Raw genomic sequence first — 8637 nt, forward strand, 5'->3', positions numbered from 1 at the left:
AAGTCTGTGATATAGAATGGACCTGCCTATGTACATCAGAACTAGGGGTGCATTTACTGCCTTTAGACCCGCTAATGTTATCAATATGATTTTCGGATGTGCAATAATTTGGCATGACAATTGTGCTATGTTGTGCCTGCTCTCTAGCTCAAAAGCAAACACCATCACTGGAAGAAAAACATAATTCAATACCACAAAAACCTCTGCCTTCTCCACTGCTGCAATGTACATTCAAATCCCCCAAGTGACTAAAAAATGAAGAAACATACTCTGAAAACTTGTCTACAGATATGCAAATGGTATTTCCTATGCTCACCATTCTGATTTACCAGGCAGTTACCGTCTTCATTCTATTACAATAAAAGGGAGGCGGAGAGCCCGAATGAATGCCCTAAATCTAGAAATATTAACACCATGAGTGTTAGTGAAATAAGCCTGCTTGGAAATATCTCCAAAACAAGGCAGAAGTAAAAAAACCTATGTTTGAGTTTTGCCACCATGTTTTCTCCCTGTGGCTTAAGATACCAGTATCATGACTCACTCCGGGGATTGAATTGCTGCCTGGGCGACACGACCTCCTCATACCAGCTTTGTTCCTCATACTAGTAAAAATTGGTCATCCACGACACTGAATGAAGAAACTTCCTTATTAGTCATATCTGGATCTATAAAACTAATACCAGAAAATGATGCTTAAACAAGCCCACTGCCGCTTCAGGTATGTGGCCTTCCAACATTTCAAGGCTAAATAGTTTCATCAGGTGTGGGAGGGAGGATAGAAAAAGGAAAAAAGTTAGATACATACGACATCTGGTTTGTGGCTCTAGATAAAATCTATGGATCAGCACTGCTTGCAGCAGTTTGGATCCATATATAGCTTTTCATATTTATTTGCTTGACTGGCAAATCCCAAGGAGATTTTGACACTGATGCTTAAAAAAAAGCAAACATAAAAACCCACCAAGCCTGCAAACTCAGAAGGCTCAGCTCTCTGCTGCACTTGAGCTGATCAGCTGTCCATCTTTACTTATGCTGTAAAACACTGTGCCTTCCCATATTCAATTAAAAACTACACATCAAATCCTCCTACTGAACACAGGAAGAACAGGTGTTTATCTACACATGCTCTTGCCTGCATCTCTTGTGAAAAAGTTCAGTACATTACTGACCTGGCATGAAACTAAAAACTCGGAGAAAAGCAGGCTGCATCTCAATAATTAGTGTGATTATAGGCTCAGTTGCTTAATTCAAAAGATACTGCAATAGTATCAAATAATACCCGTTATAATGGTCACTGACAATAATCATCATCTTGTTCCCACTGACATTGGTTGCTTTTCGTTTTAAGCTCTCTCTGCTGGTAACAGTACAGGGTCGAATGCCATGGAACAGCATATTTTACCCTCTCACCAAATTACATGAATAGGCTTGACCAAGATGAGGACAAACATGCCCATAATTTCAGGGCACCTAATCAGAATCCATCACCTATCCCTGAATCAACACAGTACCAAGCCAAGCTGTAAATCCTTCTGCAGCTCTAAAGCTTTGGAAAGACTTTGGATTTATAACTACACTAAAGAACTGAAACCTTCTCACAAAGGAAGCACAGCATGGGGAATCAAAAGCTTCATGGAAAAAAATCCAGCATATGAAACAGCACAACATATTAACTATACTTTTTTTCTTTTTTAAGTGGAGGATGTAGATAGCACTGCACTTAAGAAGAGTAAGATGAAATTGCTAAAAACCTTGAAAGAAAGATAAAAAACCCCAACCAAACAAAAACCTCCCATAGATTTTTAGCCAATACACAATGAGTAAAAGTTATCCCAGAGCCCAAACACGGTGTTGATACCTCGGTGTGAACAAGAATCATGTAGTTAGGCTTCTAAATCTCATATATATTAGTATACTCTTGGCAAACTGTCATCTTGGTTTCCCTGTCACATTAAGATGGATACCACAACATTTTTTACATGAAATTTAGCATTTAAAGAAATATCAAACAGTAGCTCCACATTTTTTTTCCTTCAAGTGACATATAAATAGAAGCATTGGTAAAGAGAGTTCTAAGTGCCCATCTGATATACTCTTCTTTTATTAGCAGCCTCTGCAAAGCACCATTTGTTGGCCATGGATCCAAACTGACTTCATTTGGACACAGCTGCAAGGACATGCAAGACAATTACTGTAGGAGACATTTCAGTTTCATTTTCAGAGGAAACATCTGTAGAAGGACTTTCAGTTTCTCTAAGCATTGGATCAGCTGTAGGACGTGAGACAACACTCCGATTACCAGGAACAGGATGCTAAACCACATGAAAGCAGTCTCGCTGCTCAAGTAGTGACTAACATGATGTAGAAGGGAACATTTAACAAGTTTGTTCATGCAACAGGATGGGTGGTTGTCATCTCTCACTGCTACATGCATACTCCAGAATTTCTCTCACTTCAGGAAAATGTGTCTGAAAGTCTGTCAGTAAAATGAAGGATGGAAAAGTTTGCAACAGGGATGCGCATATTTTGCATTTTATGCAAACTGTACGTGTTGTTTATATTGGTAAAGAAAGCACATCGATGCATATGAATTCTGCAGCTACTATAGCATAGTTAATGTTTCTAAAGGTTCATGTACAGTGTAGTTAGCAAAAGTAACCTTATCACAGTTCAGCATTGAAAATGTTAACCATGGGCAACTTCCAGGTTCACAGGATGGAAGTAGAACATGGTGTGACAAAGTCAGACTTCAATAGTCCTTGATACTGCTCTGATGCCAGACATTCACAATCTGGTTCTACGTCAGCAGAACTCACTATTTGCCATGGACTCCTCAAATTCTATTTTAAAGAGAGAATCCTTCACTTTCTTACTGGCTTTCATTTGATATTCATCAGTACTATGTCGCAGTATTTTTTAAGTATTCATTTCTACAATATAAGGTAGCTTTACTATCCCTTGTTCTATGGGAGGGCAAAGAAACAGAGATACAGAGGTCCAAAAGTGTCCAAGAACTTAAAGTTCTGATGTTGTTAACATCAGAAGAGGCAGCAAATAATCAGAACCCTTTTATAAATACGTACCACTGTCTCAAATATTGCTTCTTTCTATTTTTGACTGTCCCCCCCAAAATACTCATGTGACCTAAGTAACTGATCAGGAGTGGTAGCTGTCCCAAGCCAAGATGCTATGATTTTTCAAAACCTAGGAATGTATGACAGTTCCTAAAAGCAACCTAACCATGCCCCAGTGGCAGCAAAATTACCTCCAGCTGAATCAGAGCTTCTTTGGTCAGTTTTCAATAACAAGTCCCATGGGGCAATTAGCTCTAAGTTTACATTCTGAGCTTTCTATTTTTTTCCATACACAGGTCTGCCTCACTCACACTATGTAGATACTCCTACACAGGAGACTAAATCCAGATCTTTATAGTGGTATTCAGTAGCCCTCTTGCAAAGGTCTCTTCCTCTTCTTTCAGCTCCTGTAAAATTCAGCAGAGATTCAGGACCTACAAACAACAGCCTATTTTTAACTACACATCCTTGATTAGTTAAATCCTGTGCTCTGAACAGAGCGCTTAGGCCAGGAGTGCGCAGCTCCCGTGTGGGTGGACCACCAAAGGCTGGCTGCCAGCGCTGAGCTGCAGCTGCAGGACACAGCAGAGTGGCTCACCAGCACACAGCAGCCACCCAGCTCTTTGTGGGTGACTGCTAACTGGCTGCCACAAACCCCAGCCTGCGCGTGGCACGCAGCTGGCAGAAACCCGTACTAGGGAAAAGGCACACAGTCATCACTGCTGTCAGCTGCACCTAATATCCCCTTCCCACCCCTTTCATGTACTCATTGCAAGTTTCCCTCTCCATATGGATACAATACCCTTCCTTCTGTCTACCCTCACTACTGCAGGACTTAGGTCTCCTCTCCCCCATAGCAATCCCACAATCCATCACAGCAGTCTGCCTTGTTCCTTACTTCCCAGGTCCCTCCCCACACACAAATACAAAACACCCCCACGCTATTCCCATATTAACCTCGAGTTCCTGCTTCCCACACCTCCCACACTGCTGGCTCTCTGCTTCAAGCTCCTCTCCTAATTCTCCCAGGCTCCTCTGCCCAGGGCAACGGCCCTTGCTCCCTACTTTCCAAACTCCCCTCATCTTCTCAACTTTCGTGCCATACAAACCCCTTCTGGACGTAAGGAGCCTCAGCAACAGACTTGCCAGCAACCCAAGAAGAAGAACCAGCAACTCCAGCTGCCTTCTCCTGAAGTCCCCGGGCCTCCAGCACTGACATGCTCCCTGACACAGGTGGCAGGGTGTCTCAGAGAAAGAAGTCGCACCTTGACTTGGCATATTGCTCCCAACTGAAGACTGATGTAAGCTGAAAATACCACCTGACAAACTGCATGTTGTGTAGGCCTGATTAAGACCCATCAAACGGACCTGCTGCTTGTGCCGGTAAAGTAAATGATCACACTGGCAGGTTGTCATTTCCCACGTAAGCCGGCATTTTGTCAGCTCTCACAAGCCGTCAGTTGCGGGGGAATGGAAATCTAAGAGCCTCAGACCCTTCTGAAGCAGATGACGTCCTAATGGATGCAGGCTTTTGGTCAGTTCTTCCTAATTCTGACATTTCCTCCTTATCTCCCTGCTGCCCCACTCTGGCTCTTATTCCTCATCCAGTTCTGATTCACTTTTCCTCCTCAGTTTTAGTCACTATGCCTTTTTCACTGATGGGGCTTAATTACTGCAATCATTCAGAACACAGAACATGTTTGAGCTCTCAGTTCCTTTGCTTAGCACCACAATCTGTGTTGACTACCACAGCTGTAGAGAGTTAAATTATGTTCAGAAATGTGTACACGCTCACCTAACTGACTTCACTTCCACACAAACTTCTGTGTAAACAGGTATTTCAAAATGCCTAGCCAATCCGCATTTCTTTCTATAACTTGATATTGTGTCACACTGCTGAAGCTTTCCAAACAAGAGCCAAACAGCCAGTGCAGAAAAAAATTCAGCCTATAGAAACAAGTTTTACAGGAGCAACAATAAAAAAATGCCTCATAATGGGAAATATAACATAATTGCACCTATGGATGAAGTTGACAGCCCTGCCCATGATGAGAAATGATAAAAAAAAAATTAAAAAATAAAGGCAATTTTGCTCAGAGGCACAGGTCAACTGGAAGACACCCCCCCATCTTCAGGAAAACGACCCTCAAAATTGAAGTATTAATACAATATTTTCTTGGTGGTTTGATACAAATGAATATACCAATGACTTTCAAGCCTGACATACTGCCCTACTAACAGGGCAACGCCTGCCAGGCAGGCAGCCTACCAGGAAAGCCTAAAAAAATCCAGTGTCTCCATTTTGGCCTAGACTTGGATTGTAATTTCTGCCATGAGGACAGGCTGTTTTGTTTGCAGAAGCCAGTTTTTTTGCTAGTGACTAGGTCCCTATGCTGAGCACAAAAATCCATCCATACAAAGTTGAAAAACAGGGACATTAAACCAGTTGGATATAATAAAGTCTTCAGGGCATTAGTTGCTGCTGGGCACTCTGATCTCTGATCCTGAGCTGCTTCAGGATTTAACATTAAGGAACGCAGGATATTGTTGATTTAAGTGTACTTACTCACCGTAACCCATACATGTTTCAACAGGCTATATGGTCCCAGCTGTGTTCAAAAATAACTTCAGATATATGTTCCCATTAGCCCTAGCTATAAAAATAACGCAGCAGACTGTAAAAAAGGGACATAATTGTAGACCTACAACAGAATAAGTTTCCTGCGTTGCTAGTTAAACAGGGCTGGTGATAAAGAGGTGTTGTGCAGCACCACTACCACCTCCTGGACAAGCCAAGCACGGCTGCAGGATGCGCCAGTGTCTCTTCCAACTATACATTAGTTTGCCTTGACAGGCAGCCCCTTCACGACCCCCAAGGCATGCGCAGCTATACTGGTTACTAGAAACCTCACCTTCCCAACAAGCTGTGCCATTCACTACAGAGTATCACCGCTACTGCTACACTAACTGCTGCCCCACAGCACCAGCATGGTGAGAAAGTCTCCAGTTACACCAAGTTTTTCTAGTTGTTCCCCAAGTACAGTCAGGTCGATCAGACAGCTTCCCACTAGGAATCACAGCTGAAAGCCTCAACGCTAATGGCAACAGAGTTTAGCTTAGATAACAGCTGATCAAGTTGCCTTTTCTTTCTGTTACTAAGTTAGGGAAATAAATTCTATGGCATTTGCGATGAAGTATTGTCTTAAATTTACGTGCCTTCATTTGGCAATAAGCTGCACTAAAATTCTATGTATCGTGTATGATAAAATGTAATATATATATATTGCAGTAACACAGTATCAATTACTTCGTAATAATGATATTACTGCAGTGTAACTTTATAGCCTGTGAATAATATGGTTCAATTCTATGAATACACTGTAATACTGCACTACAATGTATAAATGGCTCATAAAAAGTAAGGATTTGTGAAGAGATGCAGTTCTGGTAGCTACTCTGCTGCCCACGGATGAGATGGAAGCACTAAATGCAGTTAGAAACATTCAGATCTGGCACAAACGTACCTAAACTTGCTTTGTTCTCCTAACAAATACAGAAAGAACAAAATCTTGACAACAACTGGATATATATTATTTTGAATAGTGCTAATGTGCTACTATGCAGATATCCCTCCAAGCACCAACCATTTCATGAACTGTAAAACATATTATTTAAAAATTGTAATCTGTCAGATAGCAGGAAGATGTCCTGCTTACACTGTGTTTTTCCTCAATATAGTATAAAAGAGCTTCTTTAGTCAAATATAGGAAAAAAATCTCTACTTTTGGGTGAAGACAAATCCAGTTTTAAGGATGCAATTAATGAGAATTTCCAATTTATAAGAGTTAAAGATCAGTGGTTTCAAGATCTGGCTTGTCTTCCTGTACATAGCAGCATGTGTTTGAATGATAGCATGTGTTTGAATGATAGCATGTGTTGAAATACCATCTAAAAAGGCACTATCCTGAGCTGAAGAAACCAAGAGAAAAAAAAACAAACCCCCAAACTCTTAAAGGTAATTGTACCTTTAGCTTTTAGTCAACTGGGTGTTGCAATGTTTTTATGTTTTGAGTACTTCATACTATTTTCCTGTGAAATTAGTTACATGTTGTAATCAGGTCACCTCCCGGTCTTCCTGTATGAGCTAAAGAGTTTGGGCATTTCAGCCTTTTGCTGAGAGAAGGGTGTTTTCTCCAGCCATTGAGTAACGTTGGTGGCTCTTTTTAGAAGTCTGCAAACCTTGTAAAACTATATATACTATTTCAGCATTAACTCTCACTGAAACTGTTGCAGAAGTAAAACACTTCCTTATGTTTGCTCCTGCTGATGCAACCACAGAAATGTTGTCCTTTTTGCTGTTGTTGCCTTTGGAGATAACTGGACACTGCATGCCTCCTCAGCCCCTCTCTGCCCTCTCTGTTGCTTCAATTCTGCAGATATGGCCTAGATTTCTTGTTTTGAGAGAGGAAGTTGAAATTGATTGTACTAATGTGCATTTTAACTCATAGGTAAGCTCACAAAGTCATTAGATTGCTCTGTATCAATAAACTTTATGTCTTTTCAACTGCCACAGATCTGTCCACAAAGCCTTATCAGAAGATGTCTTCTGTATCTATTTCTAGATTATTGATGAAAATACTAAAAAGATGCTACTGTTGTTACACTTGGTCTCATCAATCAGTCTGTGAACAGCGTCCAATAATTTCTGTATTTTAATTACCAAATCATACACCAAGATACAGAAACGTGTTTTATCCCCGTACAGGATATCCTCTGAGGACATAAACCAAGCGTCACAGAACACAGTAGGTGTATTTCCCCCTTAATATGTAAACGAACCCAAAGAGTCCAAGCAAAGTCATCTTCCTGTGAAGCCCTGCATGCTGATGACCACGAGGGACAGGATGTTTGCAAGAGACACCGATCCTCCTGGTAATACCAAGAAGCTTTTTGGATGCCTGCTTGATTTGCTCGGCTCGCAGGCTCAAGGCCAAATTAATTACCGGATTTCCACCAGGAAGTACTTTTTTCTTCCTGTGACGGGCTTGAAGAAGCCACTGAGCTTCTCCTCTCCTGTTGTAGGACCAAGTATCGAAACTTACTCTCTTCTAAATTGCTTGGTGCTACGTTTTGCATGGTTCTAATTGTCACTTCAGCAGCCAGAGCGTACCGCGTGTGGTACTGTCAAGAGCAAAGACGTGAGGGAGGCTCTCCATCGGGCGCGGGCAGACTCCGGCGCCCTGCGGTCCCTCCCCTACAGCAGCGAGCGGTCGGACGATCAGAAACGTGACACCATTCCTCTGGGAACGCTGCGCCTTGCCCGAAAGAGGAAGATTTCGAAGCCGTTAGCAGCTTCCGCTGATGCCAACGCTGTCGGGACAACCGCAGCGAGACCGGGCAGCTCCCTCCCCGTCCCGCCGAGCCGCAGCAGGGAGGGCCAGGGCCGTTTGCCCGAGGAGGGGCTGCTGACCCCTCCTTACGCGGGACTCTCGTACGGGGACAAGGGAACCCTCGGGCCCGAGGCCCGGCCGCCGGCGGGAGCGGCGCAGGCCGCACGGCGCGG

This window comes from Haliaeetus leucocephalus, unplaced genomic scaffold, assembly GCF_000737465.1.
Source record: "Haliaeetus leucocephalus isolate CR32 unplaced genomic scaffold, Haliaeetus_leucocephalus-4.0 Scaffold184, whole genome shotgun sequence".
Lineage (NCBI taxonomy): Eukaryota > Metazoa > Chordata > Aves > Accipitriformes > Accipitridae > Haliaeetus > Haliaeetus leucocephalus.